This window comes from Engystomops pustulosus, chromosome 4 (genome assembly GCF_040894005.1).
Source record: "Engystomops pustulosus chromosome 4, aEngPut4.maternal, whole genome shotgun sequence".
In the NCBI taxonomy this organism is placed as follows: domain Eukaryota; kingdom Metazoa; phylum Chordata; class Amphibia; order Anura; family Leptodactylidae; genus Engystomops; species Engystomops pustulosus.
Genome location: NC_092414.1, coordinates 202011377 through 202035322, shown reverse-complemented (window position 1 = coordinate 202035322; position 23946 = coordinate 202011377). Strand labels below are relative to the sequence as shown.

Below are 23946 nucleotides of genomic sequence, written 5' to 3'. Positions count from 1 at the left end.
GGTGTGAGTTTTCTGACAATGTGATTTTGGGAGAGTTGAAATCACAATGTTGCCAAATGTGGTCCAAGAAATTCAGAGAAGCCAACAAATAACACAGGAGAAACATGAGTTGCTTTTTTTCCTAAAACTCTGAAAAGAATTTTCCACCTTGGGAAGTTGGCGTTAATATTGGAACAAAAAAAGACATGCCGTGACCCGGATTCGAACCGGGGTTGCTGCGGCCACAACGCAGAGTACTAACCACTATACGATCACGGCAACGCTTCGAGCCAGGTAGGAGTCGAACCTACAATCTTCTGATCCGTAGTCAGACGCGTTATCCATTGCGCCACTGGCCCTGATGAGAGTGCTGCAGCCCAAAATGTGATTCATTTTAAAGAACCAGCAAACTTCCAACATTGCAATAAGTCCAATCCGTTTCTTGCCAATCCAATCATCAGAGATAAGATAACATATTTTCATGAGATCTGGAAACGGTGTGAGTTTTCTGACAATGTGATTTTGGGAGAGTTGAAATCACAATGTTGCCAAATGTGGTCGAAGAAATTCAGAGAAGCCAACAAATAATACAGGAGAAAAATGAGTTGCTTTTTTTCCTAAAACTCTGAAAATAATTTTCCACCTTGGGAAGTTGGCGTTAATATTGGAACAAAAAAAGACATGCCGTGACCCGGATTCGAACCGGGGTTGCTGCGGCCACAACGCAGAGTACTAACCACTATACGATCACGGCAACGCTTCGAGCCAGGTAGGAGTCGAACCTACAATCTTCTGATCCGTAGTCAGACGCGTTATCCATTGCGCCACTGGCCCTGACGAGAGCGCTGCAGTTCAAAATGTGACTCATTTTAAAAAACTAGCAAACTTCCAACATTGCAATAAGTCCAATCCGTTTCTTGCCAATCCAATCATCAGAGATAACATATTTTCATGAGATCTGGAAACGGTGTGAGTTTTCTGACAATGTGATTTTGGGAGAGTTGAAATCACAATGTTGCCAAATGTGGTCCAAGAAATTCAGAGAAGCCAACAAATAACACAGGAGAAACATGAGTTGCTTTTTTTCCTAAAACTCTGAAAAGAATTTTCCACCTTGGGAAGTTGGCGTTAATATTGGAACAAAAAAAGACATGCCGTGACCCGGATTCGAACCAGGGTTGCTGCGGCCACAACGCAGAGTAATAACCACTATACGATCACGGCAACGCTTCGAGCCAGGTAGGAGTCGAACCTACAATCTTCTGATCCGTAGTCAGACGAGTTATCCATTGCGCCACTGGCCCTGATGAGAGAGCTGCAGCCCAAAATGTGACTCATTTTAAAGAACTAGCAAACTTCCAACATTGCAATAAGTCCAATCCGTTTCTTGCCAATCCAATCATCAGAGATAACATATTTTCATGAGATCTGGAAACGGTGTGAGTTTTCTGACAATGTGATTTTGGGAGAGTTGAAATCACAATGTTGCCAAATGTGGTCCAAGAAATTCAGAGAAGCCAACAAATAACACAGGAGAAACATGAGTTGCTTTTTTTCCTAAAACTCTGAAAAGAATTTTCCACCTTGGGAAGTTGGCGTTAATATTGGAACAAAAAAAGACATGCCGTGACTTGGATTCGAACCGGGGTTGCTGCAGCCACAACGCAGAGTACTAACCACTATACGATCACGGCAACGCTTCGAGCCAGGTAGGAGTCGAACCGACAATCTTCTGATCCGTAGTCAGACGCGTTATCCATTGCGCCACTGGCCCTGACGAGAGTGCTGCAGTTCAAAATGTGACTCATTTTAAAAAACTAGCAAACTTCCAACATTGCAATAAGTCCAATCCGTTTCTTGCCAATCCAATCATCAGAGATAACATATTTTCATGAGATCTGGAAACGGTGTGAGTTTTCTGACAATGTGATTTTGGGAGAGTTGAAATCACAATGTTGCCAAATGTGGTCCAAGAAATTCAGAGAAGCCAACAAATAACACAGGAGAAACATGAGTTGCTTTTTTTCCTAAAACTCTGAAAAGAATTTTCCACCTTGGGAAGTTGGCGTTAATATTCTAACAAAAAAAGGCATGCTGTGACCCGGATTCGAACCAGGGTTGCTGCGGCCACAACGCAGAGTACTAACCACTATACGATCACGGCAATGCTTCGAGCCAGGTAGGAGTCGAACCTACAATCTTCTGATCCGTAGTCAGATGCGTTATCCATTGTGCCACTGGCCCTGATGAGAGTGATGCAGCCCAAAATGTGACTCATTTTAAAGAACTAGCAAACTTCCAACATTGCAATAAGTCCAATCCGTTTCTTGCCAATCCAATCATCAGAGATAACATATTTTCATGAGATCTGGAAACGGTGTGAGTTTTCTGACAATGTGATTTTGGGAGAGTTGAAATCACAATGTTGCCAAATGTGGTCCAAGAAATTCAGAGAAGCCAACAAATAACACAGGAGAAACATGAGTTGCTTTTTTTCCTAAAACTCTGAAAAGAATTTTCCACCTTGGGAAGTTGGTGTTAATATTGGAACAAAAAAAGACATGCCGTGACCCGGATTCGAACCGGGGTTGCTGCGGCCACAACGCAGAGTACTAACCACTATACGATCACGGCAACGCTTCGAGCCAGGTAGGAGTCGAACCTACATTCTTCTGATCCGTAGTCAGATGCGTTATCCATTGCGCCACTGGCCCTGACGAGAGCGCTGCAGTACAAAATGTGACTAATTTTAAAAAACTAGCAAACTTCCAACATTGCAATAAGTCCAATCCGTTTCTTGCCAATCCAATCATCAGAGATAACATATTTTCATGAGATCTGGAAACGGTGTGAGTTTTCTGACAATGTGATTTTGGGAGAGTTGAAATCACAATGTTGCCAAATGTGGTCCAAGAAATTCAGAGAAGCCAACAAATAACACAGGAGAAACATGAGTTGCTTTTTTTCCTAAAACTCTGAAAAGAATTTTCCACCTTGGGAAGTTGGCGTTAAAATTGGAACAAAAAAAGACATGCCGTGACCCGGATTCGAACCGGGGTTGCTGCGGCCACAACGCAGAGTACTAACCACTATACGATCACGGCAATGCTTCGAGCCAGGTAGGAGTCGAACCTACAATCTTCTGATCCGTAGTCAGATGCGTTATCCATTGCGCCACTGGCCCTGATGAGAGTGCTGCAGCCCAAAATGTGACTCATTTTAAAGAACTAGCAAACTTCCAACATTGCAATAAGTCCAATCCGTTTCTTGCCAATCCAATCATCAGAGATAAGATAACATATTTTCATGAGATCTGGAAACGGTGTGAGTTTTCTGACAATGTGATTTTGGGAGAGTTGAAATCACAATGTTGCCAAATGTGGTCCAAGAAATTCAGAGAAGCCAACAAATAACACAGGAGAAACATGAGTTGCTTTTTTTCCTAAATCTCTGAAAAGAATTTTCCACCTTGGGAAGTTGGCGTTATTATTGGAACAAAAAAAGACATGCCGTGACCCGGATTCGAACCGGGGTTGCTGCGGCCACAACGCAGAGTACTAACCACTATACGATCACGGCAACGCTTCGAGCCAGGTAGGAGTCGAACCTACAATCTTCTGATCCGTAGTCAGACGCGTTATCCATTGCGCCACTGGCCCTGATGAGAGTGCTGCAGCCCAAAATGTGACTCATTTTAAAGAACTAGCAAACTTCCAACATTGCAATAAGTCCAATCCGTTTCTTGCCAATCCAATCATCAGAGATAACATATTTTCATGAGATCTGGAAACGGTGTGAGTTTTCTGACAATGTGATTTTGGGAGAGTTGAAATCACAATGTTGCCAAATGTGGTCCAAGAAATTCAGAGAAGCCAACAAATAACACAGGAGAAACATGAGTTGCTTTTTTTCCTAAAACTCTGAAAAGAATTTTCCACCTTGGGAAGTTGGCGTTAATATTGGAACAAAAAAAGACATGCCGTGACCCGGATTCGAACCGGGGTTGCTGCAGCCACAACGCAGAGTACTAACCACTATACGATCACGGCAACGCTTCGAGCCAGGTAGGAGTCGAACCGACAATCTTCTGATCCATAGTCAGATGCGTTATCCATTGCGCCACTGGCCCTGACGAGAGTGCTGCAGTTCAAAATGTTACTCATTTTAAAAAACTAGCAAACTTCCAACATTGCAATAAGTCCAATCCGTTTCTTGCCAATCCAATCATCAGAGATAACATATTTTCATGAGATCTGGAAACGGTGTGAGTTTTCTGACAATGTGATTTTGGGAGAGTTGAAATCACAATGTTGCCAAATGTGGTCCAAGAAATTCAGAGAAGCCAACAAATAACACAGGAGAAACATGAGTTGCTTTTTTTCCTAAAACTCTGAAAATAATTTTCCACCTTGGTAAGTTGGCGTTAAAATTGGAACAAAAAAAGACATGCCGTGACCCGGATTCGAACCGGGGTTGCTGCGGCCACAACGCAGAGTACTAACCACTATACGATCACGGCAATGCTTCGAGCCAGGTAGGAGTCGAACCTACAATCTTCTGATCCGTAGTCAGATGCGTTATCCATTGTGCCACTGGCCCTGATGAGAGTGCTGCAGCCCAAAATGTGACTCATTTTAAAGAACTAGCAAACTTCCAACATTGCAATAAGTCCAATCCGTTTCTTGCCAATCCAATCATCAGAGATAACATATTTTCATGAGATCTGGAAACGGTGTGAGTTTTCTGACAATGTGATTTTGGGAGAGTTGAAATCACAATGTTGCCAAATGTGGTCCAAGAAATTCAGAGAAGCCAACAAATAACACAGGAGAAACATGAGTTGCTTTTTTTCCTAAAACTCTGAAAAGAATTTTCCACCTTGGGAAGTTGGTGTTAATATTGGAACAAAAAAAGACATGCCGTGACCCGGATTCGAACCGGGGTTGCTGCGGCCACAACGCAGAGTACTAACCACTATACGATCACGGCAACGCTTCGAGCCAGGTAGGAGTCGAACCTACAATCTTCTGATCCGTAGTCAGATGCGTTATCCATTGCACCACTGGCCCTGACGAGAGCGCTGCAGTACAAAATGTGACTAATTTTAAAAAACTAGCAAACTTCCAACATTGCAATAAGTCCAATCCGTTTCTTGCCAATCCAATCATCAGAGATAACATATTTTCATGAGATCTGGAAACGGTGTGAGTTTTCTGACAATGTGATTTTGGGAGAGTTGAAATCACAATGTTGCCAAATGTGGTCCAAGAAATTCAGAGAAGCCAACAAATAACACAGGAGAAACATGAGTTGCTTTTTTTCCTAAAACTCTGAAAAGAATTTTCCACCTTGGGAAGTTGGCGTTAATATTCTAACAAAAAAAGGCATGCTGTGACCCGGATTCGAACCAGGGTTGCTGCGGCCACAACGCAGAGTACTAACCACTATACGATCACGGCAAAGCTTCGAGCCAGGTAGGAGTCGAACCTACAATCTCCCGATCCGTAGTCAGACGCGTTATCCATTGCGCCACTGGCCCTGATGAGAGTGTTGCAGCCCAAAATGTGACTCATTTTAAAGAACTAGCAAACTTCCAACATTGCAATAAGTCCAATCCGTTTCTTGCCAATCCAATCATCAGAGATAACATATTTTCATGAGATCTGGAAACGGTGTGAGTTTTCTGACAATGTGATTTTGGGAGAGTTGAAATCACAATGTTGCCAAATGTGGTCCAAGAAATTCAGAGAAGCCAACAAATAACACAGGAGAAACATGAGTTGCTTTTTTTTCCTAAAACTCTGAAAATAATTTTCCACCTTGGGAAGTTGGCGTTAATATTGGAACAAAAAAAGACATGCTGTGACCCGGATTCGAACCGGGGTTGCTGCGGCCACAACGCAGAGTACTAACCACTATACGATCACGGCAACGCTTCGAGCCAGGTAGGAGTCGAAGCTACAATCTTCTGATCCGTAGTCAGACGCGTTATCAATTGCGCCACTGGCCCTGATGAGAGTGCTGCAGCCCAAAATGTGACTCATTTTAAAGAACTAGCAAACTTCCAACATTGCAATAAGTCCAATCCGTTTCTTGCCAATCCAATCATCAGAGATAAGATAACATATTTTCATGAGATCTGGAAACGGTGTGAGTTTTCTGACAATGTGATTTTGGGAGAGTTGAAATCACAATGTTGCCAAATGTGGTCCAAGAAATTCAGAGAAGCCAACAAATAACACAGGAGAAACATGAGTTGCTTTTTTTCCTAAAACTCTGAAAAGAATTTTCCACCTTGGGAAGTTGGCGTTAATATTGGAACAAAAAAAGACATGCCGTGACCCGGATTCGAACCGGGGTTGCTGCGGCCACAACGCAGAGTACTAACCACTATACGATCACGGCAACGCTTCGAGCCAGGTAGGAGTCGAACCTACAATCTTCTGATCCGTAGTCAGACGCGTTATCCATTGCGCCACTGGCCCTGACGAGAGCGCTGCAGTTCAAAATGTGACTCATTTTAAAAAACTAGCAAACTTCCAACATTGCAATAAGTCCAATCCGTTTCTTGCCAATCCAATCATCAGAGATAACATATTTTCATGAGATCTGGAAACGGTGTGAGTTTTCTGACAATGTGATTTTGGGAGAGTTGAAATCACAATGTTGCCAAATGTGGTCCAAGAAATTCAGAGAAGCCAACAAATAACACAGGAGAAACATGAGTTGCTTTTTTTCCTAAAACTCTGAAAAGAATTTTCCACCTTGGGAAGTTGGCGTTAATATTGGAACAAAAAAAGACATGCCGTGACCCGGATTCGAACCGGGGTTGCTGCGGCCACAACGCAGAGTACTAACCACTATACGATCACGGCAACGCTTCGAGCCAGGTAGGAGTCGAACCTACAATCTTCTGATCCGTAGTCAGACGCGTTATCCATTGCGCCACTGGCCCTGATGAGAGTGCTGCAGCCCAAAATGTGATTCATTTTAAAGAACTAGCAAACTTCCAACATTGCAATAAGTCCAATCCGTTTCTTGCCAATCCAATCATCAGAGATAAGATAACATATTTTCATGAGATCTGGAAACGGTGTGAGTTTTCTGACAATGTGATTTTGGGAGAGTTGAAATCACAATGTTGCCAAATGTGGTCGAAGAAATTCAGAGAAGCCAACAAATAATACAGGAGAAAAATGAGTTGCTTTTTTTCCTAAAACTCTGAAAATAATTTTCCACCTTGGGAAGTTGGCGTTAATATTGGAACAAAAAAAGACATGCCGTGACCCGGATTCGAACCGGGGTTGCTGCGGCCACAACGCAGAGTACTAACCACTATACGATCACGGCAACGCTTCGAGCCAGGTAGGAGTCGAACCTACAATCTTCTGATCCGTAGTCAGACGCGTTATCCATTGCGCCACTGGCCCTGACGAGAGCGCTGCAGTTCAAAATGTGACTCATTTTAAAAAACTAGCAAACTTCCAACATTGCAATAAGTCCAATCCGTTTCTTGCCAATCCAATCATCAGAGATAACATATTTTCATGAGATCTGGAAACGGTGTGAGTTTTCTGACAATGTGATTTTGGGAGAGTTGAAATCACAATGTTGCCAAATGTGGTCCAAGAAATTCAGAGAAGCCAACAAATAACACAGGAGAAACATGAGTTGCTTTTTTTCCTAAAACTCTGAAAAGAATTTTCCACCTTGGGAAGTTGGCGTTAATATTGGAACAAAAAAAGACATGCCGTGACCCGGATTCGAACCAGGGTTGCTGCGGCCACAACGCAGAGTAATAACCACTATACGATCACGGCAACGCTTCGAGCCAGGTAGGAGTCGAACCTACAATCTTCTGATCCGTAGTCAGACGAGTTATCCATTGCGCCACTGGCCCTGATGAGAGAGCTGCAGCCCAAAATGTGACTCATTTTAAAGAACTAGCAAACTTCCAACATTGCAATAAGTCCAATCCGTTTCTTGCCAATCCAATCATCAGAGATAACATATTTTCATGAGATCTGGAAACGGTGTGAGTTTTCTGACAATGTGATTTTGGGAGAGTTGAAATCACAATGTTGCCAAATGTGGTCCAAGAAATTCAGAGAAGCCAACAAATAACACAGGAGAAACATGAGTTGCTTTTTTTCCTAAAACTCTGAAAAGAATTTTCCACCTTGGGAAGTTGGCGTTAATATTGGAACAAAAAAAGACATGCCGTGACTTGGATTCGAACCGGGGTTGCTGCAGCCACAACGCAGAGTACTAACCACTATACGATCACGGCAACGCTTCGAGCCAGGTAGGAGTCGAACCGACAATCTTCTGATCCGTAGTCAGACGCGTTATCCATTGCGCCACTGGCCCTGACGAGAGTGCTGCAGTTCAAAATGTGACTCATTTTAAAAAACTAGCAAACTTCCAACATTGCAATAAGTCCAATCCGTTTCTTGCCAATCCAATCATCAGAGATAACATATTTTCATGAGATCTGGAAACGGTGTGAGTTTTCTGACAATGTGATTTTGGGAGAGTTGAAATCACAATGTTGCCAAATGTGGTCCAAGAAATTCAGAGAAGCCAACAAATAACACAGGAGAAACATGAGTTGCTTTTTTTCCTAAAACTCTGAAAAGAATTTTCCACCTTGGGAAGTTGGCGTTAATATTCTAACAAAAAAAGGCATGCTGTGACCCGGATTCGAACCAGGGTTGCTGCGGCCACAACGCAGAGTACTAACCACTATACGATCACGGCAATGCTTCGAGCCAGGTAGGAGTCGAACCTACAATCTTCTGATCCGTAGTCAGATGCGTTATCCATTGTGCCACTGGCCCTGATGAGAGTGATGCAGCCCAAAATGTGACTCATTTTAAAGAACTAGCAAACTTCCAACATTGCAATAAGTCCAATCCGTTTCTTGCCAATCCAATCATCAGAGATAACATATTTTCATGAGATCTGGAAACGGTGTGAGTTTTCTGACAATGTGATTTTGGGAGAGTTGAAATCACAATGTTGCCAAATGTGGTCCAAGAAATTCAGAGAAGCCAACAAATAACACAGGAGAAACATGAGTTGCTTTTTTTCCTAAAACTCTGAAAAGAATTTTCCACCTTGGGAAGTTGGTGTTAATATTGGAACAAAAAAAGACATGCCGTGACCCGGATTCGAACCGGGGTTGCTGCGGCCACAACGCAGAGTACTAACCACTATACGATCACGGCAACGCTTCGAGCCAGGTAGGAGTCGAACCTACATTCTTCTGATCCGTAGTCAGATGCGTTATCCATTGCGCCACTGGCCCTGACGAGAGCGCTGCAGTACAAAATGTGACTAATTTTAAAAAACTAGCAAACTTCCAACATTGCAATAAGTCCAATCCGTTTCTTGCCAATCCAATCATCAGAGATAACATATTTTCATGAGATCTGGAAACGGTGTGAGTTTTCTGACAATGTGATTTTGGGAGAGTTGAAATCACAATGTTGCCAAATGTGGTCCAAGAAATTCAGAGAAGCCAACAAATAACACAGGAGAAACATGAGTTGCTTTTTTTCCTAAAACTCTGAAAAGAATTTTCCACCTTGGGAAGTTGGCGTTAAAATTGGAACAAGAAAAGACATGCCGTGACCCGGATTCGAACCGGGGTTGCTGCGGCCACAACGCAGAGTACTAACCACTATACGATCACGGCAATGCTTCGAGCCAGGTAGGAGTCGAACCTACAATCTTCTGATCCGTAGTCAGATGCGTTATCCATTGCGCCACTGGCCCTGATGAGAGTGCTGCAGCCCAAAATGTGACTCATTTTAAAGAACTAGCAAACTTCCAACATTGCAATAAGTCCAATCCGTTTCTTGCCAATCCAATCATCAGAGATAAGATAACATATTTTCATGAGATCTGGAAACGGTGTGAGTTTTCTGACAATGTGATTTTGGGAGAGTTGAAATCACAATGTTGCCAAATGTGGTCCAAGAAATTCAGAGAAGCCAACAAATAACACAGGAGAAACATGAGTTGCTTTTTTTCCTAAATCTCTGAAAAGAATTTTCCACCTTGGGAAGTTGGCGTTATTATTGGAACAAAAAAAGACATGCCGTGACCCGGATTCGAACCGGGGTTGCTGCGGCCACAACGCAGAGTACTAACCACTATACGATCACGGCAACGCTTCGAGCCAGGTAGGAGTCGAACCTACAATCTTCTGATCCGTAGTCAGACGCGTTATCCATTGCGCCACTGGCCCTGATGAGAGTGCTGCAGCCCAAAATGTGACTCATTTTAAAGAACTAGCAAACTTCCAACATTGCAATAAGTCCAATCCGTTTCTTGCCAATCCAATCATCAGAGATAACATATTTTCATGAGATCTGGAAACGGTGTGAGTTTTCTGACAATGTGATTTTGGGAGAGTTGAAATCACAATGTTGCCAAATGTGGTCCAAGAAATTCAGAGAAGCCAACAAATAACACAGGAGAAACATGAGTTGCTTTTTTTCCTAAAACTCTGAAAAGAATTTTCCACCTTGGGAAGTTGGCGTTAATATTGGAACAAAAAAAGACATGCCGTGACCCGGATTCGAACCGGGGTTGCTGCAGCCACAACGCAGAGTACTAACCACTATACGATCACGGCAACGCTTCGAGCCAGGTAGGAGTCGAACCGACAATCTTCTGATCCATAGTCAGATGCGTTATCCATTGCGCCACTGGCCCTGACGAGAGTGCTGCAGTTCAAAATGTTACTCATTTTAAAAAACTAGCAAACTTCCAACATTGCAATAAGTCCAATCCGTTTCTTGCCAATCCAATCATCAGAGATAACATATTTTCATGAGATCTGGAAACGGTGTGAGTTTTCTGACAATGTGATTTTGGGAGAGTTGAAATCACAATGTTGCCAAATGTGGTCCAAGAAATTCAGAGAAGCCAACAAATAACACAGGAGAAACATGAGTTGCTTTTTTTCCTAAAACTCTGAAAATAATTTTCCACCTTGGTAAGTTGGCGTTAAAATTGGAACAAAAAAAGACATGCCGTGACCCGGATTCGAACCGGGGTTGCTGCGGCCACAACGCAGAGTACTAACCACTATACGATCACGGCAATGCTTCGAGCCAGGTAGGAGTCGAACCTACAATCTTCTGATCCGTAGTCAGATGCGTTATCCATTGTGCCACTGGCCCTGATGAGAGTGCTGCAGCCCAAAATGTGACTCATTTTAAAGAACTAGCAAACTTCCAACATTGCAATAAGTCCAATCCGTTTCTTGCCAATCCAATCATCAGAGATAACATATTTTCATGAGATCTGGAAACGGTGTGAGTTTTCTGACAATGTGATTTTGGGAGAGTTGAAATCACAATGTTGCCAAATGTGGTCCAAGAAATTCAGAGAAGCCAACAAATAACACAGGAGAAACATGAGTTGCTTTTTTTCCTAAAACTCTGAAAAGAATTTTCCACCTTGGGAAGTTGGTGTTAATATTGGAACAAAAAAAGACATGCCGTGACCCGGATTCGAACCGGGGTTGCTGCGGCCACAACGCAGAGTACTAACCACTATACGATCACGGCAACGCTTCGAGCCAGGTAGGAGTCGAACCTACAATCTTCTGATCCGTAGTCAGATGCGTTATCCATTGCGCCACTGGCCCTGACGAGAGCGCTGCAGTACAAAATGTGACTAATTTTAAAAAACTAGCAAACTTCCAACATTGCAATAAGTCCAATCCGTTTCTTGCCAATCCAATCATCAGAGATAACATATTTTCATGAGATCTGGAAACGGTGTGAGTTTTCTGACAATGTGATTTTGGGAGAGTTGAAATCACAATGTTGCCAAATGTGGTCCAAGAAATTCAGAGAAGCCAACAAATAACACAGGAGAAACATGAGTTGCTTTTTTTCCTAAAACTCTGAAAAGAATTTTCCACCTTGGGAAGTTGGCGTTAATATTCTAACAAAAAAAGGCATGCTGTGACCCGGATTCGAACCAGGGTTGCTGCGGCCACAACGCAGAGTACTAACCACTATACGATCACGGCAAAGCTTCGAGCCAGGTAGGAGTCGAACCTACAATCTCCCGATCCGTAGTCAGACGCGTTATCCATTGCGCCACTGGCCCTGATGAGAGTGCTGCAGCCCAAAATGTGACTCATTTTAAAGAACTAGCAAACTTCCAACATTGCAATAAGTCCAATCCGTTTCTTGCCAATCCAATCATCAGAGATAACATATTTTCATGAGATCTGGAAACGGTGTGAGTTTTCTGACAATGTGATTTTGGGAGAGTTGAAATCACAATGTTGCCAAATGTGGTCCAAGAAATTCAGAGAAGCCAACAAATAACACAGGAGAAACATGAGTTGCTTTTTTTCCTAAAACTCTGAAAAGAATTTTCCACCTTGGGAAGTTGGCGTTAATATTGGAACAAAAAAAGACATGCTGTGACCCGGATTCGAACCGGGGTTGCTGCGGCCACAACGCAGAGTACTAACCACTATACGATCACGGCAACGCTTCGAGCCAGGTAGGAGTCGAAGCTACAATCTTCTGATCCGTAGTCAGACGCGTTATCCATTGCGCCACTGGCCCTGATGAGAGTGCTGCAGCCCAAAATGTGATTCATTTTAAAGAACTAGCAAACTTCCAACATTGCAATAAGTCCAATCCGTTTCTTGCCAATCCAATCATCAGAGATAAGATAACATATTTTCATGAGATCTGGAAACGGTGTGAGTTTTCTGACAATGTGATTTTGGGAGAGTTGAAATCACAATGTTGCCAAATGTGGTCGAAGAAATTCAGAGAAGCCAACAAATAATACAGGAGAAAAATGAGTTGCTTTTTTTCCTAAAACTCTGAAAAGAATTTTCCACCTTGGGAAGTTGGCGTTAATATTGGAACAAAAAAAGACATGCCGTGACCCGGATTCGAACCGGGGTTGCTGCGGCCACAACGCAGAGTACTAACCACTATACGATCACGGCAACGCTTCGAGCCAGGTAGGAGTCGAACCTACAATCTTCTGATCCGTAGTCAGACGCGTTATCCATTGCGCCACTGGCCCTGACGAGAGCGCTGCAGTTCAAAATGTGACTCATTTTAAAAAACTAGCAAACTTCCAACATTGCAATAAGTCCAATCCGTTTCTTGCCAATCCAATCATCAGAGATAACATATTTTCATGAGATCTGGAAACGGTGTGAGTTTTCTGACAATGTGATTTTGGGAGAGTTGAAATCACAATGTTGCCAAATGTGGTCCAAGAAATTCAGAGAAGCCAACAAATAACACAGGAGAAACATGAGTTGCTTTTTTTCCTAAAACTCTGAAAAGAATTTTCCACCTTGGGAAGTTGGCGTTAATATTGGAACAAAAAAAGACATGCCGTGACCCGGATTCGAACCAGGGTTGCTGCGGCCACAACGCAGAGTAATAACCACTATACGATCACGGCAACGCTTCGAGCCAGGTAGGAGTCGAACCTACAATCTTCTGATCCGTAGTCAGACGCGTTATCCATTGCGCCACTGGCCCTGATGAGAGAGGTGCAGCCCAAAATGTGACTCATTTTAAAGAACTAGCAAACTTCCAACATTGCAATAAGTCCAATCCGTTTCTTGCCAATCCAATCATCAGAGATAACATATTTTCATGAGATCTGGAAACGGTGTGAGTTTTCTGACAATGTGATTTTGGGAAAGTTGAAATCACAATGTTGCCAAATGTGGTCCAAGAAATTCAGAGAAGCCAACAAATAACACAGGAGAAACATGAGTTGCTTTTTTTCCTAAAACTCTGAAAAGAATTTTCCACCTTGGGAAGTTGGCGTTAAAATTGGAACAAAAAAAGACATGCCGTGAACCGGATTCGAACCGGGGTTGCTGCGGCCACAACGCAGAGTACTAACCACTATACGATCACGGCAATGCTTCGAGCCAGGTAGGAGTCGAACCTACAATCTTCTGATCCGTAGTCAGATGCGTTATCCATTGCGCCACTGGCCCTGATGAGAGTGCTGCAGCCCAAAATGTGACTCATTTTAAAGAACTAGCAAACTTCCAACATTGCAATAAGTCCAATCCGTTTCTTGCCAATCCAATCATCAGAGATAAGATAACATATTTTCATGAGATCTGGAAACGGTGTGAGTTTTCTGACAATGTGATTTTGGGAGAGTTGAAATCACAATGTTGCCAAATGTGGTCCAAGAAATTCAGAGAAGCCAACAAATAACACAGGAGAAACATGAGTTGCTTTTTTTCCTAAAACTCTGAAAAGAATTTTCCACCTTGGGAAGTTGGCGTTAATATTGGAACAAAAAAAGACATGCCGTGACCCGGATTCGAACCGGGGTTGCTGCGGCCACAACGCAGAGTACTAACCACTATACGATCACGGCAACACTTCGAGCCAGGTAGGAGTCGAACCTACAATCTTCTGATCCGTAGTCAGACGCGTTATCCATTGCGCCACTGGCCCTGATGAGAGTGCTGCAGCCCAAAATGTGACTCATTTTAAAGAACTAGCCAACTTCCAACATTGCAATAAGTCCAATCCGTTTCTTGCCAATCCAATCATCAGAGATAACATATTTTCATGAGATCTGGAAACGGTGTGAGTTTTCTGACAATGTGATTTTGGGAGAGTTGAAATCACAATGTTGCCAAATGTGGTCCAAGAAATTCAGAGAAGCCAACAAATAACACAGGAGAAACATGAGTTGCTTTTTTTCCTAAAACTCTGAAAAGAATTTTCCACCTTGGGAAGTTGGCGTTAATATTGGAACAAAAAAAGACATGCCGTGACCCGGATTCGAACCGGGGTTGCTGCGGCCACAACGCAGAGTACTAACCACTATACGATCACGGCAACGCTTCGAGCCAGGTAGGAGTTGATCCTACAATCTTCTGATCCGTAGTCAGAAGCGTTATCCATTGCACCACTGGCCCTGATGAGAGTGCTGCAGCCCAAAATGTGACTCATTTTAAAGAACTAGTAAACTTCCAACATTGCAATAAGTCCAATCCGTTTCTTGCCAATCCAATCATCAGAGATAACATATTTTCATGAGATCTGGAAACGGTGTGAGTTTTCTGACAATGTGATTTTGGGAGAGTTGAAATCACAATGTTGCCAAATGTGGTCCAAGAAATTCAGAGAAGCCAACAAATAACACAGGAGAAACATGAGTTGCTTTTTTTCCTAAAACTCTGAAAAGAATTTTCCACCTTGGGAAGTTGGCGTTAATATTGGAACAAAAAAAGACATGCCGTGACCCGGATTCGAACCGGGGTTGCTGCAGCCACAACGCAGAGTACTAACCACTATACGATCACGGCAACGCTTCGAGCCAGGTAGGAGTCGAACCGACAATCTTCTGATCCATAGTCAGATGCGTTATCCATTGCGCCACTGGCCCTGACGAGAGTGCTGCAGTTCAAAATGTTACTCATTTTAAAAAACTAGCAAACTTCCAACATTGCAATAAGTCCAATCCGTTTCTTGCCAATCCAATCATCAGAGATAACATATTTTCATGAGATCTGGAAACGGTGTGAGTTTTCTGACAATGTGATTTTGGGAGAGTTGAAATCACAATGTTGCCAAATGTGGTCCAAGAAATTCAGAGAAGCCAACAAATAACACAGGAGAAACATGAGTTGCTTTTTTTCCTAAAACTCTGAAAAGAATTTTCCACCTTGGGAAGTTGGTGTTAATATTGGAACAAAAAAAGACATGCCGTGACCCGGATTTGAACCGGGGTTGCTGCGGCCACAACGCAGAGTACTAACCACTATACGATCACGGCAACGCTTCGAGCCAGGTAGGAGTCGAACCTACAATCTTCTGATCCGTAGTCAGATGCGTTATCCATTGCGCCACTGGCCCTGACGAGAGCGCTGCAGTACAAAATGTGACTAATTTTAAAAAACTAGCAAACTTCCAACATTGCAATAAGTCCAATCCGTTTCTTGCCAATCCAATCATCAGAGATAACATATTTTCATGAGATCTGGAAACGGTGTGAGTTTTCTGACAATGTGATTTTGGGAGAGTTGAAATCACAATGTTGCCAAATGTGGTCCAAGAAATTCAGAGAAGCCAAAAAATAACACAGGAGAAACATGAGTTGCTTTTTTTCCTAAAACTCTGAAAAGAATTTTCCACCTTGGGAAGTTGGCGTTAATATTCTAACAAAAAAAGGCATGCTGTGACCCGGATTCGAACCAGGGTTGCTGCGGCCACAACGCAGAGTACTAACCACTATACGATCACGGCAAAGCTTCGAGCCAGGTAGGAGTCGAACCTACAATCTCCCGATCCGTAGTCAGACGCGTTATCCATTGCGCCACTGGCCCTGATGAGAGTGCTGCAGCCCAAAATGTGACTCATTTTAAAGAACTAGCAAACTTCCAACATTGCAATAAGTCCAATCCGTTTCTTGCCAATCCAATCATCAGAGATAACATATTTTCATGAGATCTGGAAACGGTGTGAGTTTTCTGACAATGTGATTTTGGGAGAGTTGAAATCACAATGTTGCCAAATGTGGTCCAAGAAATTCAGAGAAGCCAACAAATAACACAGGAGAAACATGAGTTGCTTTTTTTCCTAAAACTCTGAAAAGAATTTTCCACCTTGGGAAGTTGGCGTTAATATTGGAACAAAAAAAGACATGCTGTGACCCGGATTCGAACCGGGGTTGCTGCGGCCACAACGCAGAGTACTAACCACTATACGATCACGGCAACGCTTCGAGCCAGGTAGGAGTCGAACCTACAATCTTCTGATCCGTAGTCAGACGCGTTATCAATTGCGCCACTGGCCCTGATGAGAGTACTGCAGCCCAAAATGTGACTCATTTTAAAGAACTAGCAAACTTCCAACATTGCAATAAGTCCAATCCGTTTCTTGCCAATCCAATCATCAGAGATAAGATAACATATTTTCATGAGATCTGGAAACGGTGTGAGTTTTCTGACAATGTGATTTTGGGAGAGTTGAAATCACAATGTTGCCAAATGTGGTCCAAGAAATTCAGAGAAGCCAACAAATAACACAGGAGAAACATGAGTTGCTTTTTTTCCTAAAACTCTAAAAAGAATTTTCCACCTTGGGAAGTTGGCGTTAATATTGGAACAAAAAAAGACATGCCGTGACCCGGATTCGAACCGGGGTTGCTGCGGCCACAACGCAGAGTACTAACCACTATACGATCACGGCAACGCTTCGAGCCAGGTAGGAGTCGAACCTACAATCTTCTGATCCGTAGTCAGACGCGTTATCCATTGCGCCACTGGCCCTGATGAGAGTGCTGCAGCCCAAAATGTGACTCATTTTAAAGAACTAGCAAACTTCCAACATTGCAATAAGTCCAATCCGTTTCTTGCCAATCCAATCATCAGAGATAAGATAACATATTTTCATGAGATCTGGAAACGGTGTGAGTTTTCTGACAATGTGATTTTGGGAGAGTTGAAATCACAATGTTGCCAAATGTGGTCGAAGAAATTCAGAGAAGCCAACAAATAATACAGGAGAAACATGAGTTGCTTTTTTTCCTAAAACTCTGAAAATAATTTTCCACCTTGGGAAGTTGGCGTTAATATTGGAACAAAAAAAGACATGCCGTGACTCGGATTCGAACCGGGGTTGCTGCGGCCACAACGCAGAGTACTAACCACTATACGATCACGGCAACGCTTCGAGCCAGGTAGGAGTCGAACCTACAATCTTCTGATCCGTAGTCAGACGCGTTATCCATTGCGCCACTGGCCCTGACGAGAGCGCTGCAGTTCAAAATGTGACTCATTTTAAAAAACTAGCAAACTTCCAACATTGCAATAAGTCCAATCCGTTTCTTGCCAATCCAATCATCAGAGATAACATATTTTCATGAGATCTGGAAACGGTGTGAGTTTTCTGACAATGTGATTTTGGGAGAGTTGAAATCACAATGTTGCCAAATGTGGTCCAAGAAATTCAGAGAAGCCAACAAATAACACAGGAGAAACATGAGTTGCTTTTTTTCCTAAAACTCTGAAAAGAATTTTCCACCTTGGGAAGTTGGCGTTAATATTGGAACAAAAAAAGACATGCCGTGACCCGGATTCGAACCAGGGTTGCTGCGACCACAACGCAGAGTACTAACCACTATACGATCACGGCAACGCTTCGAGCCAGGTAGGAGTCGAACCTACAATCTTCTGATCCGTAGTCAGACGCGTTATCCATTGCGCCACTGGCCCTGATGAGAGAGCTGCAGCCCAAAATGTGACTCATTTTAAAGAACTAGCAAACTTCCAACATTGCAATAAGTCCAATCCGTTTCTTGCCAATCCAATCATCAGAGATAACATATTTTCATGAGATCTGGAAACGGTGTGAGTTTTCTGACAATGTGATTTTGGGAGAGTTGAAATCACAATGTTGCCAAATGTGGTCCAAGAAATTCAGAGAAGCCAACAAATAACACAGGAGAAACATGAGTTGCTTTTTTTCCTAAAACTCTGAAAAGAATTTTCCACCTTGGGAAGTTGGCGTTAATATTGGAACAAAAAAAGACATGCCGTGACCCGGATTCGAACCGGGGTTGCTGCGGCCACAACACAGAGTACTAACCACTATACGATCACGGCAACGCTTCGAGCCAGGTAGGAGTTGATCCTACAATCTTCTGATCCGTAGTCAGAAGCGTTATCCATTGCGCCACTGGCCCTGATGAGAGTGCTGCAGCCCAAAATGTGACTCATTTTAAAGAACTAGCAAACTTCCAACATTGCAATAAGTCCAATCCGTTTCTTGCCAATCCAATCATCAGAGATAACATATTTTCATGAGATCTGGAAACGGTGTGAGTTTTCTGACAATGTGATTTTGGGAGAGTTGAAATCACAATGTTGCCAAATGTGGTTCAAGAAATTCAGAGAAGCCAACAAATAACACAGGAGAAACATGAGTTGCTTTTTTTCCTAAAAATCTGAAAAGAATTTTCCACCTTGGGAAGTTGGCGTTAATATTGGAACAAAAAAAGACATGCCGTGACCCGGATTCGAACCGGGGTTGCTGCGGCCACAACGCAGAGTACTAACCACTATACGATCACGGCAACGCTTCGAGCCAGGTAGGAGTCGAACCTACAATCTTCTGATCCGTAGTCAGACGCGTTATCCATTGCGCCACTGGCCCTGATGAGAGTGCTGCCGCCCAAAATGTGACTAATTTTAAAGAACTAGCCATCTTCCAACATTGCAATAAGTCCAATCCGTTTCTTGCCAATCCAATCATCAGAGATAACATATTTTCATGAGATCTGGAAACGGTGTGAGTTTTCTGACAATGTGATTTTGGGAGAGTTGAAATCACAATGTTGCCAAATGTGGTCGAAGAAATTCAGAGAAGCCAACAAATAATACAGGAGAAAAATGAGTTGCTTTTTTTCCTAAAACTCTGAAAATAATTTTCCACCTTGGGAAGTTGGCGTTAATATTGGAACAAAAAAAGACATGCCGTTACCCGGATTCGAACCGGGGTTGCTGCGGCCACAACGCAGAGTACTAACCACTATATGATCACGGCAACGCTTCAAGCCAGGTAGGAGTCGAACCTACAATCTTCTGATCCGTAGTCAGACGCGTTATCCATTGCGCCACTGGCCCTGACGAGAGCGCTGCAGTTCAAAATGTGACTCATTTTAAAAAACTAGCAAACTTCCAACATTGCAATAAGTCCAATCCGTTTCTTGCCAATCCAATCATCAGAGATAACATATTTTCATGAGATCTGGAAACGGTGTGAGTTTTCTGACAATGTGATTTTGGGAGAGTTGAAATCACAATGTTGCCAAATGTGGTCCAAGAAATTCAGAGAAGCCAACAAATAACACAGGAGAAACATGAGTTGCTTTTTTTCCTAAAACTCTGAAAAGAATTTTCCACCTTGGGAAGTTGGCGTTAATATTGGAACAAAAAAAGACATGCCGTGACCCGGATTCGAACCGGGGTTGCTGCGGCCACAACGCAGAGTACTAACCACTATACGATCACGGCAACGCTTCGAGCCAGGTAGGAGTCGAACCTACAATCTTCTGATCCGTAGTCAGACGCGTTATCCATTGCGCCACTGGCCCTGATGAGAGTCCTGCAGCCCAAAATGTGACTCATTTTAAAGAACTAGCAAACTTCCAACATTGCAATAAGTCCAATCCGTTTCTTGCCAATCCAATCATCAGAGATAACATATTTTCATGAGATCTGGAAACGGTGTGAGTTTTCTGACAATGTGATTTTGGGAGAGTTGAAATCACAATGTTGCCAAATGTGGTCCAAGAAATTCAGAGAAGCCAACAAATAACACAGGAGAAAAATGAGTTGCTTTTTTTCCTAAAACTCTGAAAAGAATTTTCCACCTTGGGAAGTTGGCGTTAATATTGGAACAAAAAAAGACATGCCGTGACCCAGATTCGAAGCGGGGTTGCTGCGGCCACAACGCAGAGTACTAACCACTATACGATCACGGCAAAGCTTCGAGCCAGGTAGGAGTCGAACCTACAATCTCCTGATCCGTAGTCAGACGTGTTATCCATTGCGCCACTGGCCCTGATGAGAGTGCTGCAGCCCAAAATGTGACTCATTTTAAAGAACTAGCAAACTTCCAACATTGCAATAAGTCCAATCCGTTTCTTGCCAATCCAATCATCAGAGATAACATATTTTCATGAGATCTGGAAACGGTGTGAGTTTTCTGACAATGTGATTTTGGGAGAGTTGAAATCACAATGTTGCCAAATGTGGTTCAAGAAATTCAGAGAAGCCAACAAATAACACAGGAGAAACATGAGTTGCTTTTTTTCCTAAAACTCTGAAAAGAATTTTCCACCTTGGGAAGTTGGCGTTAATATTGGAACAAAAAAAGACATGCCGTGACCCGGATTCGAACCGGGGTTGCTGCGGCCACAACGCAGAGTACTAACCACTATACGATCACGGCAACGCTTCGAGCCAGGTAGGAGTCGAACCTACAATCTTCTGATCCGTAGTCAGACGCGTTACCCATTGCGCCACTGGCCCTGATGAGAGTGCTGCAGCCCAAAATGTGACTCATTTTAAAGAACTAGCAAACTTCCAACATTGCAATAAGTCCAATCCGTTTCATGCCAATCCAATCATCAGAGATAACATATTTTCATGAGATCTGGAAACGGTGTGAGTTTTCTGACAATGTGATTTTGGGAGAGTTGAAATCACAATGTTGCCAAATGTGGTCGAAGAAATTCAGAGAAGCCAACAAATAATACAGGAGAAAAATGAGTTGCTTTTTTTCCTAAAACTCTGAAAATAATTTTCCACCTTGGGAAGTTGGCGTTAATATTGGAACAAAAAAAGACATGCCGTGACCCGGATTCGAACCGGGGTTGCTGCGGCCACAAAGCAGAGTACTTACCACTATACGATCACGGCAACGCTTCGAGCCAGGTAGGAGTCGAACCTACAATCTTCTGATCCGTAGTCAGACGCGTTATCCATTGCGCCACTGGCCCTGATGAGAGTGCTGCAGCCCAAAATGTGACTCATTTTAAAGAACTAGCAAACTTCCAACATTGCAATAAGTCCAATCCGTTTCTTGCCAATCCAATCATCAGAGATAACATATTTTCATGAGATCTGGAAACGGTGTGAGTTTTCTGACAATGTGATTTTGGGAGAGTTGAAATCACAATGTTGCCAAATGTGGTCCAAGAAATTCAGAGAAGCCAACAAATAACACAGGAGAAACATGAGTTGCTTTTTTTCCTAAAACTCTGAAAAGAATTTTCCACCTTGGGAAGTTGGCGTTAATATTGGAACAAAAAAAGACATGCCGTGACCCGGATTCGAACCGGGGTTGCTGCGGCCACAACGAAAAGTACTAACCACTATACGATCACGGCAACGCTTCGAGCCAGGTAGGAGTCGAACCTACAATCTTCTGATCCGTAGTCAGACGCGTTATCCATTGCGCCACTGGCCCTGATGAGAGTGCTGCAGCCCAAAATGTGACTCATTTTAAAGAACTAGCAAACTTCCAACATTGCAATAAGTCCAATCCGTTTCTTGCCAATCCAATCATCAGAGATAAGATAACATATTTTCATGAGATCTGGAAACGGTGTGAGTTTTCTGACAATGTGATTTTGGGAGAGTTGAAATCACAATGTTGCCAAATGTGGTCCAAGAAATTCAGAGAAGCCAACAAATAACACAGGAGAAACATGAGTTGCTTTATTTCCTAAAACTCTGAAAAGAATTTTCCACCTTGGGAAGTTGGCGTTAATATTGGAACAAAAAAAGGCATGCCGTGACCCGGATTCTAACCGGGGTTGAAGCGGCCAAAACGCAGAGTACTAACCACTATACGATCACGGCAAAGCTTCGAGCCAGGTAGGAGTCGAACCTACAATCTCCTGATCCGTAGTCAGACGCGTTATCCATTGCGCCACTGGCCCTTATGAGAGTGCTGCAGCCCAAAATGTGACTCATTTTAAAGAACTAGCAAACTTCCAACATTGCAATAAGTCCAATCCATTTCTTGCCAATCCAATCATCAGAGATAACATATTTTCATGAGATCTGGAAACGGTGTGAGTTTTCTGACAATGTGATTTTGGGAGAGTTGAAATCACAATGTTGCCAAATGTGGTCCAAGAAATTCAGAGAAGCCAACAAATAACACAGGAGAAACATGAGTTGCTTTTTTTCCTAAAACTCTGAAAAGAATTTTCCACCTTGGGAAGTTGGCGTTAATATTGGAACAAAAAAAGACATGCCGTGACCCGGATTCGAACCGGGGTTGCTGCGGCCACAACGAAAAGTACTAACCACTATACGATCACGGCAACGCTTCGAGCCAGGTAGGAGTCGACCCTACAATCTTCTGATCTGTAGTCAGACGCGTTATCCATTGCGCCACTGGCCCTGATGAGAGTGCTGCAGCCCAAAATGTGACTCATTTTAAAGAACTAGCAAACTTCCAACATTGCAATAAGTCCAATCCGTTTCTTGCCAATCCAATCATCAGAGATAACATATTTTCATGAGATCTGGAAACGGTGTGAGTTTTCTGACAATGTGATTTTGGGAGAGTTGAAATCACAATGTTGCCAAATGTGGTCCAAGAAATTCAGAGAAGCCAACAAATAACACAGGAGAAACATGAGTTGCTTTTTTTCCTAAAACTCTGAAAAGAATTTTCCACCTTGGGAAGTTGGCGTTAATATTGGAACAAAAAAAGACATGCCGTGACCCGGGGTTGCTGCAGCCACAACGAAGAGTACTAACCACTATACGATCACGGCAACGCTTCGAGCCAGGTTGGAGTCAAACCTACAATCTTCTGATCCGTAGTCAGACGCGTTATCCATTGCGCCACTGGCCCTGATGAGAGTGCTGCAGCCCAAAATGTGACTCATTTTAAAGAACTAGCAAACTTCCAACATTGCAATAAGTCCAATCCGTTTCTTGCCAATCCAATCATCAGAGATAACATATTTTCATGAGATCTGGAAACGGTGTGAGTTTTCTGACAATGTGATTTTGGGAGAGTTGAAATCACAATGTTGCCAAATGTGGTCCAAGAAATTCAGAGAAGCCAACAAATAATACAGGAGAAACATGAGTTGCTTTTTTTCCTAAAAGGAATGCAGAGGATAGTTCAGCTCGAAACCACGTGTGGAACGCTGTATGCTGGAGAGCACGGGTCCTCGCCCCAGACGAGTGGAATCACAATAGCCGAGAAATTGATCCAGCTCAAATCCAATTGTGGCAGCGTAAAATAGTTTCTTTTATTTAGTCCATTGTTAAAAGAGACATGGGAGACAATACAAAATCCAACGCGTTTCAGACGCTCACGGCGTCCTTAGTCATGGATAAAAAGACATTTCAACACACTAGTATTTAAATGAACGAAATCATGT

The 23946-nt window shown here is 42.9% G+C and overlaps 57 non-coding genes across 57 annotated transcripts; all 57 read right to left on the bottom strand.

The window, feature by feature from the left end:
* Positions 1–186: 186 nt before the first annotated feature.
* Positions 187–258, bottom strand: TRNAH-GUG (transfer RNA histidin (anticodon GUG)). The gene has a single exon. It is a non-coding gene; the product is annotated as a tRNA-His (tRNA).
* Positions 259–265: 7 nt separating this feature from the next.
* TRNAR-ACG (transfer RNA arginine (anticodon ACG)) lies at positions 266–338 on the bottom strand. Its single transcript has one exon. It is a non-coding gene; the product is annotated as a tRNA-Arg (tRNA).
* A 323-nt stretch (positions 339–661) lies between these two features.
* On the bottom strand, positions 662–733 carry TRNAH-GUG (transfer RNA histidin (anticodon GUG)). Its single transcript has one exon. It is a non-coding gene; the product is annotated as a tRNA-His (tRNA).
* Positions 734–740: 7 nt separating this feature from the next.
* On the bottom strand, positions 741–813 carry TRNAR-ACG (transfer RNA arginine (anticodon ACG)). The gene has a single exon. It is a non-coding gene; the product is annotated as a tRNA-Arg (tRNA).
* A 318-nt stretch (positions 814–1131) lies between these two features.
* TRNAH-GUG (transfer RNA histidin (anticodon GUG)) lies at positions 1132–1203 on the bottom strand. Its single transcript has one exon. It is a non-coding gene; the product is annotated as a tRNA-His (tRNA).
* A 1338-nt stretch (positions 1204–2541) lies between these two features.
* TRNAH-GUG (transfer RNA histidin (anticodon GUG)) lies at positions 2542–2613 on the bottom strand. The gene has a single exon. It is a non-coding gene; the product is annotated as a tRNA-His (tRNA).
* A 7-nt stretch (positions 2614–2620) lies between these two features.
* TRNAR-ACG (transfer RNA arginine (anticodon ACG)) lies at positions 2621–2693 on the bottom strand. The gene has a single exon. It is a non-coding gene; the product is annotated as a tRNA-Arg (tRNA).
* A 318-nt stretch (positions 2694–3011) lies between these two features.
* On the bottom strand, positions 3012–3083 carry TRNAH-GUG (transfer RNA histidin (anticodon GUG)). The gene has a single exon. It is a non-coding gene; the product is annotated as a tRNA-His (tRNA).
* A 7-nt stretch (positions 3084–3090) lies between these two features.
* TRNAR-ACG (transfer RNA arginine (anticodon ACG)) lies at positions 3091–3163 on the bottom strand. Its single transcript has one exon. It is a non-coding gene; the product is annotated as a tRNA-Arg (tRNA).
* Positions 3164–3486: 323 nt separating this feature from the next.
* On the bottom strand, positions 3487–3558 carry TRNAH-GUG (transfer RNA histidin (anticodon GUG)). Its single transcript has one exon. It is a non-coding gene; the product is annotated as a tRNA-His (tRNA).
* Positions 3559–3565: 7 nt separating this feature from the next.
* TRNAR-ACG (transfer RNA arginine (anticodon ACG)) lies at positions 3566–3638 on the bottom strand. Its single transcript has one exon. It is a non-coding gene; the product is annotated as a tRNA-Arg (tRNA).
* A 397-nt stretch (positions 3639–4035) lies between these two features.
* TRNAH-AUG (transfer RNA histidin (anticodon AUG)) lies at positions 4036–4108 on the bottom strand. The gene has a single exon. It is a non-coding gene; the product is annotated as a tRNA-His (tRNA).
* Positions 4109–4426: 318 nt separating this feature from the next.
* Positions 4427–4498, bottom strand: TRNAH-GUG (transfer RNA histidin (anticodon GUG)). The gene has a single exon. It is a non-coding gene; the product is annotated as a tRNA-His (tRNA).
* Positions 4499–4896: 398 nt separating this feature from the next.
* TRNAH-GUG (transfer RNA histidin (anticodon GUG)) lies at positions 4897–4968 on the bottom strand. The gene has a single exon. It is a non-coding gene; the product is annotated as a tRNA-His (tRNA).
* A 1344-nt stretch (positions 4969–6312) lies between these two features.
* On the bottom strand, positions 6313–6384 carry TRNAH-GUG (transfer RNA histidin (anticodon GUG)). The gene has a single exon. It is a non-coding gene; the product is annotated as a tRNA-His (tRNA).
* Positions 6385–6391: 7 nt separating this feature from the next.
* On the bottom strand, positions 6392–6464 carry TRNAR-ACG (transfer RNA arginine (anticodon ACG)). The gene has a single exon. It is a non-coding gene; the product is annotated as a tRNA-Arg (tRNA).
* A 318-nt stretch (positions 6465–6782) lies between these two features.
* On the bottom strand, positions 6783–6854 carry TRNAH-GUG (transfer RNA histidin (anticodon GUG)). The gene has a single exon. It is a non-coding gene; the product is annotated as a tRNA-His (tRNA).
* Positions 6855–6861: 7 nt separating this feature from the next.
* On the bottom strand, positions 6862–6934 carry TRNAR-ACG (transfer RNA arginine (anticodon ACG)). Its single transcript has one exon. It is a non-coding gene; the product is annotated as a tRNA-Arg (tRNA).
* Positions 6935–7257: 323 nt separating this feature from the next.
* TRNAH-GUG (transfer RNA histidin (anticodon GUG)) lies at positions 7258–7329 on the bottom strand. Its single transcript has one exon. It is a non-coding gene; the product is annotated as a tRNA-His (tRNA).
* Positions 7330–7336: 7 nt separating this feature from the next.
* TRNAR-ACG (transfer RNA arginine (anticodon ACG)) lies at positions 7337–7409 on the bottom strand. The gene has a single exon. It is a non-coding gene; the product is annotated as a tRNA-Arg (tRNA).
* Positions 7410–7727: 318 nt separating this feature from the next.
* On the bottom strand, positions 7728–7799 carry TRNAH-GUG (transfer RNA histidin (anticodon GUG)). Its single transcript has one exon. It is a non-coding gene; the product is annotated as a tRNA-His (tRNA).
* A 1338-nt stretch (positions 7800–9137) lies between these two features.
* Positions 9138–9209, bottom strand: TRNAH-GUG (transfer RNA histidin (anticodon GUG)). Its single transcript has one exon. It is a non-coding gene; the product is annotated as a tRNA-His (tRNA).
* A 7-nt stretch (positions 9210–9216) lies between these two features.
* On the bottom strand, positions 9217–9289 carry TRNAR-ACG (transfer RNA arginine (anticodon ACG)). Its single transcript has one exon. It is a non-coding gene; the product is annotated as a tRNA-Arg (tRNA).
* A 318-nt stretch (positions 9290–9607) lies between these two features.
* TRNAH-GUG (transfer RNA histidin (anticodon GUG)) lies at positions 9608–9679 on the bottom strand. The gene has a single exon. It is a non-coding gene; the product is annotated as a tRNA-His (tRNA).
* A 7-nt stretch (positions 9680–9686) lies between these two features.
* TRNAR-ACG (transfer RNA arginine (anticodon ACG)) lies at positions 9687–9759 on the bottom strand. Its single transcript has one exon. It is a non-coding gene; the product is annotated as a tRNA-Arg (tRNA).
* A 323-nt stretch (positions 9760–10082) lies between these two features.
* TRNAH-GUG (transfer RNA histidin (anticodon GUG)) lies at positions 10083–10154 on the bottom strand. The gene has a single exon. It is a non-coding gene; the product is annotated as a tRNA-His (tRNA).
* Positions 10155–10161: 7 nt separating this feature from the next.
* On the bottom strand, positions 10162–10234 carry TRNAR-ACG (transfer RNA arginine (anticodon ACG)). The gene has a single exon. It is a non-coding gene; the product is annotated as a tRNA-Arg (tRNA).
* A 397-nt stretch (positions 10235–10631) lies between these two features.
* Positions 10632–10704, bottom strand: TRNAH-AUG (transfer RNA histidin (anticodon AUG)). The gene has a single exon. It is a non-coding gene; the product is annotated as a tRNA-His (tRNA).
* Positions 10705–11022: 318 nt separating this feature from the next.
* TRNAH-GUG (transfer RNA histidin (anticodon GUG)) lies at positions 11023–11094 on the bottom strand. Its single transcript has one exon. It is a non-coding gene; the product is annotated as a tRNA-His (tRNA).
* Positions 11095–11492: 398 nt separating this feature from the next.
* On the bottom strand, positions 11493–11564 carry TRNAH-GUG (transfer RNA histidin (anticodon GUG)). Its single transcript has one exon. It is a non-coding gene; the product is annotated as a tRNA-His (tRNA).
* Positions 11565–11571: 7 nt separating this feature from the next.
* Positions 11572–11644, bottom strand: TRNAR-ACG (transfer RNA arginine (anticodon ACG)). Its single transcript has one exon. It is a non-coding gene; the product is annotated as a tRNA-Arg (tRNA).
* A 1263-nt stretch (positions 11645–12907) lies between these two features.
* TRNAH-GUG (transfer RNA histidin (anticodon GUG)) lies at positions 12908–12979 on the bottom strand. The gene has a single exon. It is a non-coding gene; the product is annotated as a tRNA-His (tRNA).
* Positions 12980–12986: 7 nt separating this feature from the next.
* Positions 12987–13059, bottom strand: TRNAR-ACG (transfer RNA arginine (anticodon ACG)). The gene has a single exon. It is a non-coding gene; the product is annotated as a tRNA-Arg (tRNA).
* A 318-nt stretch (positions 13060–13377) lies between these two features.
* TRNAH-GUG (transfer RNA histidin (anticodon GUG)) lies at positions 13378–13449 on the bottom strand. The gene has a single exon. It is a non-coding gene; the product is annotated as a tRNA-His (tRNA).
* Positions 13450–13456: 7 nt separating this feature from the next.
* TRNAR-ACG (transfer RNA arginine (anticodon ACG)) lies at positions 13457–13529 on the bottom strand. Its single transcript has one exon. It is a non-coding gene; the product is annotated as a tRNA-Arg (tRNA).
* A 397-nt stretch (positions 13530–13926) lies between these two features.
* On the bottom strand, positions 13927–13999 carry TRNAR-ACG (transfer RNA arginine (anticodon ACG)). The gene has a single exon. It is a non-coding gene; the product is annotated as a tRNA-Arg (tRNA).
* A 323-nt stretch (positions 14000–14322) lies between these two features.
* Positions 14323–14394, bottom strand: TRNAH-GUG (transfer RNA histidin (anticodon GUG)). The gene has a single exon. It is a non-coding gene; the product is annotated as a tRNA-His (tRNA).
* Positions 14395–14401: 7 nt separating this feature from the next.
* On the bottom strand, positions 14402–14474 carry TRNAR-ACG (transfer RNA arginine (anticodon ACG)). Its single transcript has one exon. It is a non-coding gene; the product is annotated as a tRNA-Arg (tRNA).
* A 318-nt stretch (positions 14475–14792) lies between these two features.
* Positions 14793–14864, bottom strand: TRNAH-GUG (transfer RNA histidin (anticodon GUG)). Its single transcript has one exon. It is a non-coding gene; the product is annotated as a tRNA-His (tRNA).
* Positions 14865–15341: 477 nt separating this feature from the next.
* Positions 15342–15414, bottom strand: TRNAH-AUG (transfer RNA histidin (anticodon AUG)). The gene has a single exon. It is a non-coding gene; the product is annotated as a tRNA-His (tRNA).
* Positions 15415–15732: 318 nt separating this feature from the next.
* On the bottom strand, positions 15733–15804 carry TRNAH-GUG (transfer RNA histidin (anticodon GUG)). The gene has a single exon. It is a non-coding gene; the product is annotated as a tRNA-His (tRNA).
* A 7-nt stretch (positions 15805–15811) lies between these two features.
* On the bottom strand, positions 15812–15884 carry TRNAR-ACG (transfer RNA arginine (anticodon ACG)). The gene has a single exon. It is a non-coding gene; the product is annotated as a tRNA-Arg (tRNA).
* A 1263-nt stretch (positions 15885–17147) lies between these two features.
* On the bottom strand, positions 17148–17219 carry TRNAH-GUG (transfer RNA histidin (anticodon GUG)). Its single transcript has one exon. It is a non-coding gene; the product is annotated as a tRNA-His (tRNA).
* A 7-nt stretch (positions 17220–17226) lies between these two features.
* TRNAR-ACG (transfer RNA arginine (anticodon ACG)) lies at positions 17227–17299 on the bottom strand. The gene has a single exon. It is a non-coding gene; the product is annotated as a tRNA-Arg (tRNA).
* A 402-nt stretch (positions 17300–17701) lies between these two features.
* TRNAR-ACG (transfer RNA arginine (anticodon ACG)) lies at positions 17702–17774 on the bottom strand. Its single transcript has one exon. It is a non-coding gene; the product is annotated as a tRNA-Arg (tRNA).
* A 318-nt stretch (positions 17775–18092) lies between these two features.
* On the bottom strand, positions 18093–18164 carry TRNAH-GUG (transfer RNA histidin (anticodon GUG)). Its single transcript has one exon. It is a non-coding gene; the product is annotated as a tRNA-His (tRNA).
* Positions 18165–18171: 7 nt separating this feature from the next.
* On the bottom strand, positions 18172–18244 carry TRNAR-ACG (transfer RNA arginine (anticodon ACG)). Its single transcript has one exon. It is a non-coding gene; the product is annotated as a tRNA-Arg (tRNA).
* Positions 18245–18562: 318 nt separating this feature from the next.
* TRNAH-GUG (transfer RNA histidin (anticodon GUG)) lies at positions 18563–18634 on the bottom strand. The gene has a single exon. It is a non-coding gene; the product is annotated as a tRNA-His (tRNA).
* A 398-nt stretch (positions 18635–19032) lies between these two features.
* On the bottom strand, positions 19033–19104 carry TRNAH-GUG (transfer RNA histidin (anticodon GUG)). The gene has a single exon. It is a non-coding gene; the product is annotated as a tRNA-His (tRNA).
* A 7-nt stretch (positions 19105–19111) lies between these two features.
* TRNAR-ACG (transfer RNA arginine (anticodon ACG)) lies at positions 19112–19184 on the bottom strand. The gene has a single exon. It is a non-coding gene; the product is annotated as a tRNA-Arg (tRNA).
* Positions 19185–19972: 788 nt separating this feature from the next.
* TRNAH-GUG (transfer RNA histidin (anticodon GUG)) lies at positions 19973–20044 on the bottom strand. Its single transcript has one exon. It is a non-coding gene; the product is annotated as a tRNA-His (tRNA).
* A 7-nt stretch (positions 20045–20051) lies between these two features.
* TRNAR-ACG (transfer RNA arginine (anticodon ACG)) lies at positions 20052–20124 on the bottom strand. The gene has a single exon. It is a non-coding gene; the product is annotated as a tRNA-Arg (tRNA).
* A 788-nt stretch (positions 20125–20912) lies between these two features.
* Positions 20913–20984, bottom strand: TRNAH-GUG (transfer RNA histidin (anticodon GUG)). The gene has a single exon. It is a non-coding gene; the product is annotated as a tRNA-His (tRNA).
* A 7-nt stretch (positions 20985–20991) lies between these two features.
* TRNAR-ACG (transfer RNA arginine (anticodon ACG)) lies at positions 20992–21064 on the bottom strand. Its single transcript has one exon. It is a non-coding gene; the product is annotated as a tRNA-Arg (tRNA).
* A 397-nt stretch (positions 21065–21461) lies between these two features.
* Positions 21462–21534, bottom strand: TRNAR-ACG (transfer RNA arginine (anticodon ACG)). Its single transcript has one exon. It is a non-coding gene; the product is annotated as a tRNA-Arg (tRNA).
* Positions 21535–21931: 397 nt separating this feature from the next.
* TRNAR-ACG (transfer RNA arginine (anticodon ACG)) lies at positions 21932–22004 on the bottom strand. The gene has a single exon. It is a non-coding gene; the product is annotated as a tRNA-Arg (tRNA).
* Positions 22005–22876: 872 nt separating this feature from the next.
* TRNAC-ACA (transfer RNA cysteine (anticodon ACA)) lies at positions 22877–22949 on the bottom strand. Its single transcript has one exon. It is a non-coding gene; the product is annotated as a tRNA-Cys (tRNA).
* Positions 22950–23946: the final 997 nt, after the last annotated feature.